The following is a 6,162-nucleotide window of genomic DNA, read 5'->3' as shown; positions in this document are numbered from 1 at the left end:
AGTCTTGGAGTCAGGAGGACTTGAGTTCAAATCTGATCTCAGACCAGACACTTGACACCTACTAGCTGTGGGACCCTGGGCAAGTCACTTAACCCTAATTGCCTTACCCCCTCCCCAAAAAAAGAATAATAATGAAAATTGAGGATGCAATTGCAAAACTCCAAGTCTTACCTCATGAGTCTTCAAATACCATATATGGAGTGAGGTTTTTGTAATCCAGCTTCCACACAAGCTAGGGGACTTTTCCCTGCTACTGTATAGGTAGAGAGATGTGACTCCTGGTTGTTGGAGAGAATACTGAACATGCCTCTCTGTACCATCGTATCGAATTTACCAATTAGGCTCCTGAGGTTCTTCAAAGAGACAGACTGTGAACCGAGGACACTCCAGGGAGAAGAGTCTTTTCAAATGGCAGGTGCCCATGGGAAGCTGTTCCTATCATGTCTGAACTTGCTTGAAATTCTAAAGACTGCTGTAGCTGACCTCTGAGTGAGACAGTTCTTTCTCTCCTGGCTTGAGCTGAGATTCATCTTGCTCCAAAAAGAAGGGCTCATTCACTCTTGCATATTCTTTGGTACATTCTAATTTGTATAATTACTCTAATTCCTGTTGCCTCTTGGCTTGGACAAGCTTGTGTGCTATTGACAGTGATCTTTTGTGTAACTGGCATGTGGTGGGAAAGAACTAAGGTGATGAGTGTGAGTAAGCTAAGGGCTTTGCTGCTGTTCAGTCATTTCAGTTGTGTCCAACTTTTGGTGACCCCATTTGGGGTTTTCTTGGCAAAGATACTGGAGCAGTTTTATACTTCCTAGCTGTGTAACACTGGGCAAGTCACTTAACCCTGTTTGCCTCAGTTCCCTAGCTGTAAAATGAGCTAGAGAAGGAAATGGCAAACCACACCAGTATTTCTGCCAAGAAAACCTCAAATGGGGTCACAAAGGGTCAGATATGACTGAACAGCTTCCTAACTCCAGATCCAGTGCTCTATCCACTGAGCCACCTAGCTGTGTTAACAGCAGTAGTGCAAGGGCAGCTGCTGACTTGCCCCTCCCAGGTCCAAAGGGAGAAGACAGGAAAGGAGTGATGGATGGGTTTGTAAAGACTGCCCTTTATGGCTGTGGCTCACTTGTTGCTGGTGCATGAGAAAAAAGAAGGTGTGGTAGGGAATGTGGAGAGACCAATTTTCCAAATCCCTTTCTCCCGACCTCTTTTTGAATCGACGTGACTGAAGCGCATTTCAGAGTTCATTCCTTTACTCTGCCGCCAGTCACTGGGTTGTTCTTTTTAATTGACCTCATTTTTATTTGTCCTAAACACGTGTAGCCAATCTAGACGTGTATTTCACGGTGTCCCTTTGTTCATGGTGTGGCTGTGCGGTGGGGACGGCACTGGTGGTTTTAGCTACACAGAAGGGCATTGACTGGGAACACCCTGGCCTATTGTTAGATAATCCTTCTCGAACCCAAGACCAATGCCACCAGCCATTTATGCAACCCACGTGTTAAATCAGCGTCAGATCTGAGGAGTCAAATCAGCCCATCAAGCATTGATTAAGTGCCTGCTGCACATCAGGCACTGGGGATACAAGCACAAAGCAAGAAACAAGCCCTTCTCTCAAGGAGCTTGCGTTCCACTTAGGGAGAAAACAAGGACATGTAAAAATAAATGTAACAGGATGTATGGCTATAAATCTATGTGTATGTACATATATGGCCACAGGTAACCTTACATGTGTACATATATTCACAAATATACAAAAAACCATTGAGGAGACACCCTAGTCAGAAGCAGGACTAGAGGAACTTAAGTGAAGTGCCGCCCTCCAAACCCTTCCCTGCTCTGAATCGTGTGGTCACCCAGCCTCTCCTTGACCTCTCTAAGATTATCCGGCAACCACGGCCACCAGACTTGTCTACTCAGGCTTAGCTAACTTCCCTATCCATCAAGAAAGAACCTGTCTGGGGCAGCTAGGTGGTGCAATAGACAGAGTACCAGCCCTGGAGTCAGGAGGACCTGAGTTCAAATCTGGCCTCAGATACTTGACACTTACTAGCTGTGTGACCCTGGGCAAGTCACTTAACCAAATTGTCTTTAAAAAAAAAAAGAAAGAAAGAACCTGTATTAGGAAGCATTCTCTGTGTTTGAGATCTTCTGGACATAGTCTCAGGTGATGGGAGGAGAGCCCTATTCCAAGAGGCTGGGCAACCAGGCACATCAGATGTTCAAGATGCTTCAGTGGGTTTTGCCACAATGGTTTGTGCCAGCTGGTTTTCCATGATGTTGTATGTATGTAATGCTTGGGATCTGAAGTCAGAGGACCTGTGTTCAAATCCCTGCTCTGTTCTAATTCTGTGATCTAGCGTAAATTTCAGAGGCAATGGTGGTAGTGAATTGATTTCAGTTCTGAAAGCAATAGGAGGAAATGTCCCTGTGGTCTTTGGGGAATCCATGAATCCCATCACTACAGGGTTGCTGAACTGTGTAACTTTCCTATCTAGTATCAGGGCCCCACCCAGCACTATGAATTGGTCCAACACATTCTCTAATATTGGCTATTTGCCAAGTGAGAGATGTATCATTCGGGATTCCTGGGCCACATGAAAGGTTGGTATGGAGGACATGCAACATGGAGGAGGACCTGAGGGGGACACCAGCCCACCTTGGGCCATCTCAACACTGGAACAGGTCCTTAGTGGGGTGGGACTTTATCCCTGCTTTGTTTGCAGATTTCTAGCTCACTAGTACCTTTTGGAGACAGGCCAAAGAATCCCAAGGCATCTGATGAGCTGCTGGAGGTGGACAGTACATCCGTGAGCACAAAGCATGCTTTATCCTGACTCCCATCTTCAGCTGCCCAGACCTTCACAAACAATGACCTCAACATAGAGATCAAAGTAGCCAATATCACACTAGAGACCATTGTCCCATGGGTCACAACACCCTCTAATGTGCCACAGACTCGTGTATATTTCCCTGGTCAGTGGGTCTCAGCAAAACACTACATGGAGCTGGCGTGGTCTATCAGAAAGAGCCTTGGATTTGGAATTAGAAGGGGCTGGGTTCAAATCTCAGCTTTCCCACTTAAAAGCTATGTGACCTTGGGCAAATCACTTAACTCTACTGATCCTTTGTAAAAAGAGGATAGGACCAGAAGAGCTTCCAGCTCTAAATCCATGATTCTGTCAGCAAGAAAGAGTGACTCCTGGCAAAGGCCCAGTCTGAGGCACGGAGGTATTATCTGGAAGTTCAGTAACTTATTATCACCCACACCAACCAAGGGAACCTTCAGACAACCCATCAGCTTAACCCTTCAGCTCATGGAGTCACAGAACAGGAACTGGAAGAAACCTCTGAGTCATCTGTTTGGTTCAACCCCTTCAACTAATGGTGAGGAAAATGGAGTGCAGAGGTCAAAAACTTGCCCAAGGTCACATGGGTAGGAAGCTGCAAAGCCAGGATTCGAACCCTGTTCCTTTGATTCCACAGCCAGTCTGTTTTCCACAGCAGACCCTCTGGGTGCTGATTTGGTGGGAAGCCACACCCAGCTGGAAGATGTGCCATTGTGGAAACTTTAATAGTGCTGCTTTAGCCTTTTATCAGGTTACAAAGTGCCATCTTTACAATCACTCTGTGAGCTGGAGCACCCCGCCCCAGCAAAGAGGACACTGGACACCAAGACCCTCCCAAGAGCAGAGTGACGGGGCCAGGAGGGCTGGAGCGTCTGATGGGGGGTGGGGGCAGAGGACCCCAGGAAAGATTCTGGCTCTGCCATCTCTCCCTCTGCGCCTTTATCGATCTGTGACATGGGAACGTGTAACCGCCTCTCAGAGATCGAGGATTATTCTATGCAATAAGAGCACAAACTGTTTAAAGTGTCGTGTAAACCCACCCTGACATCGAGTCCAAAGCCGTTTCTACCCTGCTTTGCTCAGACCTTACATTTATGATTATCATATATTTTTAATGATTTATGGCCTTTTAAAAAATCAGTTCTGACTTGGACGAACAGCAGCTCAAGGGAACATCCCCACAGACAAAGAACGGGCCCCCAGATAGCCATAATGTGCAGTTTAGCTTTTATTTTTTTAAGTGTATAATACATTCTTTACCGCTTTCTGCTCCACTTCAGTGTCACAGTGTCTTCTCTATCAACCTCCTGCCGCTGTTTACAGATCAATCAACAATCACTTATTAAGTGCCTACTGCATGCTAAGGGCCGGAGTAGCCCCTGGGAATAGAGAGGTCAGAGTTAAGCCGCTCCCTATCCAATGAGAAAAGGAACGAGAAATTGCTTTGAGAAGTAGATGGCGCAATCTCTACACAGGGGGAACGATTAAGCTACTTCAGCTTTCTGGGTCTCAGTTTTTCCCCTTCTGTAAAGTGAGAGGTCGGCATCCAGCCTTTAATGAATCCATCGTTATTTAGAAAAGCAGGTGAAGTGACTACAGCAATGGAGAGGAGGCCAGACCTGGGAACACATACGACCCTTCTCTGAACAGGTGGGGGCCTGCTAGGGCAGAATGCTGTGCACACTGCCAGATGTGCTCAGTGGAGGAGAGGTTTTTACTTCACCATTTTTCTTATAACAGAGTTTTCCATTTGGGGGAGGGGGAGGAGCAAAGGAAAGGCAGATCTTTCCAGAAATGACTATGATGTAGGAAACAAAAACAGAAGTAATTTTTTTTTAAAGTGAGAGTCCAGGCTGGCTAAACCTTGGGCATGCCAGTCCCCCCAATATCCTTCTGCTTTTGTGACCAGAGCTTGAACCAAATTGAAGGTTCCCCAATTTGTACAGGGCCTTAAAAAACAGACACAGCTCTGCCCAAGGCACTGGCCAATACAGGCTATGCCATTTTACAAATGGAGAAACCGAGGCCTGGGGAGGGAAAGTAAATTATTCAAAGTGACATCAGTCCCCCTTTTCCTGTTGGTGAGTTTCTTTTGGGATCTCCATTTTGAGGACAAAGGCCCAGGCAGCTCCACTTCTTGCTCATCAGGACCATACCACCGTGCCTCAGTTTCTGCCTTCCCTAGCACTTTCCTTCTCCCTCTGCAGTGCTACCACCAAAGCTCCCTTCTTCCATGGGTGAGTGCCTGCTTCTGGGGGATGGGCCCACGATGGCCACGTTTCACTCCCTTCTTGCTGGGCTGCTCTCTAGACTTTGCTCCCCATTCCCCTATGTGGGTGGCCATTATTCTTTCTTCCTTCCCTCCCCCCTCCCCCTTTTATGAGTTGGCTTCCCCCCTTAGGATTTAAGCTGCTTGAGAACAGGGAACGGTCTTTCTGTTTGCTTGTATGCACATGGCCAGGGCTTAGCACAGCGCCTGGCACATGGTGGGCGCTTAATAAATGCTCGTTGCCTGTGGAGCCAAGGTAGGACACTGGGCTCCTGACTCCTGGGTTTGGGTTCTTTCCATTACATTCTGTAGTCTCCTTTAAATCTGCAGTCCACTTGTGCTCCTGAGTCTTAATCAGAAAAACCAGTAGAGCCAGCCTTTGAGCTCCCCGGCCAGGGTGGAGCCAGAGCTCCCATTTCTGACTTGGTGAGGCATGAGGCTGCAGTCAAGGCAGAAGTCACCAGCTTAAATACAGAGACTGCCTCACAGCAAGTGCTGCTGATGACACAGCCTCCTCCTCCTCACAGCTTTCAGAATGTTCTCAGTGTGGTCCCCAGTCACCCCCGCACACCTTCCACCAGAGACATACCTAAGGTAGGGCAACAAGAGCTTTCTGCCATGGTGATGAAATGTGAACATTTTCAGTTCTTCAACAGCACAGAACCAACGGAGCTTAGCTAGTAAGAATAACTCATTTAAAAAGAAGCTTCCTTTCCCCCAGCAGCCACCCTGTCACAGGCAGGCTCTTGCTTTCCCCATTGGCCCAGCTGACCCTTCTCCTCTTTCTCTGGCTTCCCCAGCAGCTTTTGAGGGCATATTTGGGCCTCCTGCGCTGGGCCTGTTCTCTGCTACCTGCCCTGGTAGAGAAAAATGTCTAGTGACCATTCTGCCTCTCACCTCTTAATGGAGTAGCCAAAGAAAAGCTTGGCTCGCCCCAATGTGGAGTCTAGGTTTGTTCTAGAAGCAGACATACTCCCCGAGTTGCAGCCCACTTCCTCAGGGAGCAGAGGAAAAAGTGAGTATCTCACTGATGGGACAGGATGG

The 6,162-nt window shown here is 47.6% G+C and overlaps 1 protein-coding gene across 1 annotated transcript in view; it reads right to left on the bottom strand.

Moving 5' to 3' along the window:
- Positions 1-4,059: 4,059 nt before the first annotated feature.
- MYD88 (MYD88 innate immune signal transduction adaptor) overlaps positions 4,060-6,162 on the bottom strand; it is a 20,799-nt gene continuing 18,696 nt past the window's right edge. The window contains exon 5 of the mRNA XM_020970589.2: positions 4,060-6,162. This exon is cut by the window's right edge and continues 1,067 nt beyond it. The gene's annotated coding sequence lies outside the window, so the exon portion shown is untranslated.

Source organism: Phascolarctos cinereus, unplaced genomic scaffold, assembly GCF_003287225.1.
Source record: "Phascolarctos cinereus isolate Bilbo 61053 unplaced genomic scaffold, phaCin_HiC Scaffold_4;HRSCAF=312, whole genome shotgun sequence".
NCBI lineage: Eukaryota > Metazoa > Chordata > Mammalia > Diprotodontia > Phascolarctidae > Phascolarctos > Phascolarctos cinereus.
This window is presented reverse-complemented; position numbering and strand designations above follow the sequence as displayed.